We start from the raw sequence: 3,593 nt of genomic DNA, 5'->3' as shown, positions 1-3,593 counted from the left end.
TCAACAACATGCCAAGTTTTGACATTAAATTAGAAGTTTGAACAATATGCCAAAAACTTCAACAAAATGCAACAAGAGTTATTGATGTATTAAGATTTTGTTCGAATCCAAATTAGATTGTTATTGATATAAAATAAAGCGCACTTGTCGAGGTAATTATTGAGCTTCCAATTGGACCAAATTTGGATCTTTAAAAGGCTATATGTAGAATAATATGATCTAGGGCAATAGTATCACTCGAGTCAATTGACAATAACATCAATACTTTATTAATATTATTGGTGAGGGCACCACCTATGGTGGCAATACTATTGCTAATGTCGGTTGTATCAAACTTTACGATAGTGGCACTCACCAAAGTCAATGATGGTACCTCTAATATACCAAAATCATAAATATATGATATTTTGGATATAATTACGAGTTCTTTTGAGGTTATAAATATGGTGTTCGACTCTTGCTAGTAGAGCACCTATCATTGAGTTTGCAAAATATTTTAACTCCCACTTTGAGTCTTATTTGAGTTTTTCTCGCTTCTTTGAGTAAAACTTATCGATCTAAATGGTATAAGGTTTTTATATAAGATTGAATATAAGATTTTCCCCTAAGTATTAAAATAAGAACATTATAAAAGTTATAGTTGATATCCGCCTATTAAAAAAAAAAATATTAATAAAAGTCAATGACCCGAGGATATTGAAATTAGGAGCCGACGTGAGTTAAAAAGATTAAATCATTATAAATTTTGTCTCTCTTTATCTCCAATTTACATTTCTCACTTGTGCTTATGTACTCATCTAATTTTATTTCAAATAATTATTTTTTCAATTAAAATTCTAAGTTAAGTTTACACGCGTCCTAATTTACGATTCAGAATATTAATCTAAGCAAATGCGAGATTTTCTTTCCTAAGAACAATTACCGAGGCATATTTGTGATATCTTAAAAATTAATAATAATTCCCTGTTGTTTCTCTAATAAGTTATTTGCTTCGTCTTACGAAGCGATCATAAATCACAATAGAGCTAAGTTAGCGGTTCTCTACTTTCTCAAGCCAGTGGGTATAATTTTATCCTTAGCGCTATGTCTTTTTATTTCCTTGGATGTCAAATAATTCTCTTAACAAAACTATTCATATCATCAAAAAATATTCTCTAGAGAAAGAGTGAGGATCTAATGGATAGATCAACATTTCTTAGACTCTTATCACTCAAAATAAGGTTTTGGTTAAAGACATTCATCTAAATTTGATGACTACTAGACTTGGAAATATAATAAGAATGCAATGCCTCCACCACAACAACTGCTTATAAATTTTGTACCCTGAATATTTAGGTATACTACTAAAAGATGATTTATTGAATGAATTAGAAATAAATTAATTTTTTTAAATACCAAAACATGGTTTGCTGTTAGATTTTCATCCTACATCCTTTAAATTTATGAATTGATCACAATATTATCACTAATGCTGTACCAAAATTCTTCTTTTTTGTGTTGAAAATTTTAGGATCTCGGCAAATGCTTTATTCCAATCGATAAATATTATAAAAATTATCACTAAATTACGAATTAAGTTATAGGTTTGTATGTACGAAATATATGATTATACAATGTGAGCTGGCCCAATAGCTCACCCGATTGTTGACTTGATACTACATTGCACCGAGAGATCAATATAATTTATTAATTTTTTAATCTATAGATTTCTAATAAATAAATAAATATATTTATTTTAAAAATTATTTTATAAAAGCTATGATTTTGGCATCATAAACTAAATTAGAAGTAATGTGGTTTTAAACATATTCGAACACCAAATATGTAATTTAAATAAGTATTGGGTATGTGTGTGTAAGAAGGGCCTATTTGTTTTGGATTGGCCAATAATTTTGGATCTTCCTCATTTCGCAAACGTAAGTATCACCCTTGGGACCCTCTCCCTTAGGGTTTTCTTGTCACCGCTTGTTTGTTCTCTCTCCTACAAAACCCTAAGGGATCCATATTTGCAAGAGAAGAGCAAGTTTTAGGCATCCCAAGTAAACCTTCAAAAATAAAGACTCTTAACTTCTTATCCTAAGGAGCAAGGTTGAGTCCTGCATTAACAAGCCATTACTCACTCATCTGAAGGATTGTAGTGGACTCGGATAGGGCTAGAGTATGTTGATGAAATTTCTCTTTCTAACCTTTGCAACATTGGAGCAACATTGGAGAATTTTCGGATAGACCAATCCAAGTTGATCAGCCATCAGTTCTTCGAAGAAACAAAAAAGAACATTTTCTTCCAACTCTTGCAAGAGGTCAGATCCCCCTTAAACTAATATTAGAGTCGGGTGAAGAGGAAGAATGCTAACCCCCTTGAAGCATAGGCTGTAGTTGGCCAATACAAGGGTTAGTGTCAAGGAGATTCGGAGCCTTCTATATTCCCTAGCAAACGTCACAAAAAATCACCATGAATTTAACATTATCTGAGCAAGCAAAAACTTTCAAAAGTTGAAAGCGACAAAAAATAGATGAAGGGGAAAGCGAAGCCCCGCCTCTAATACATCTGTGCATGTGTAAAACATGTGGCGTGACACATAAGGTCAGTCACCTGGCCGAGCAAGCATCAACTCGAACTCGATCGATATGCGATAAATTTTTTGGAGTGTCTCCAAGTAGAAGGTCAACTCTATGGAGTTCAAGTTGAAAGACTCCACCATAGGTGATCGGAGCCACATCACAAGGTAGATTCAACTTTAAGGGGGTAGCTTCTACCAGAGCGATCAACTCAGCTCCTTCTGATGATAAAACCTTTGCTACCGACACCGAGGGTGGTGATGGGATCGGTGATTTATTCGAGTCTGAGGTGCTAGAGGAAAAATGTTGAAAATGACATTATGAACCTTTAATAGCTGGGTGATCAAAGCCAAGGCTATTGTCCAAGGATGTTTGAGTCACAATGAAATGTGAGGAACAAGTATTACTATAGGCCACTATTTAGAAGAGCTGAGATTGGCGCTTCTGCTACTTGGCCACTCGTTTACCTCTCGAACATCTCAAAGAAGGGGGGGAGGGGTATGCAGGCACAATCTAGAGTGCTCTAAGACATGTGGCATGATCTAGATGACCTAAGGGTCATTCGAATCATCAAGAAAATCTCATCGAATTTGTCATGATCTACGCAACGACCATGTGCAAGCTAAGGACTTCTCCATGAGAACTCAATTTCAGGTGGGTATAGTGCATGATCCTTCGTTAGATAATGCCTTGATCCACCTAGATCTTCCCACTCACCAAGAGTAGGAACGTGTGCCGCATGTGACCTCACCGCTATGCTTGACCGTGTGGTCCATCATGCGCCACTATGCCCAACCATGTCAACCCATCATGTGTCGTCATGCCTAACCTTGTTGACCCACCGTGCCCCACTATGCCCAACCTTATCAGCCTACTCTGACCTACAATGCGCCTTGACCACCATCTAAGTGTTAACTCAATCCCCACCAACCCCGAAGACCCTATAGCCCACAACTTGGACAACAACACAAATCAAGCCTTACTTCTTGACCTAAATTTACTTAGCTCCCCAACTCGAGAATAAAGAAAAATGA

The sequence above is a fragment of the Musa acuminata genome, unplaced genomic scaffold, assembly GCF_036884655.1.
Source record: "Musa acuminata AAA Group cultivar baxijiao unplaced genomic scaffold, Cavendish_Baxijiao_AAA HiC_scaffold_1112, whole genome shotgun sequence".
NCBI lineage: Eukaryota > Viridiplantae > Streptophyta > Magnoliopsida > Zingiberales > Musaceae > Musa > Musa acuminata.
Note: the sequence above shows the minus strand (reverse complement) of the source record.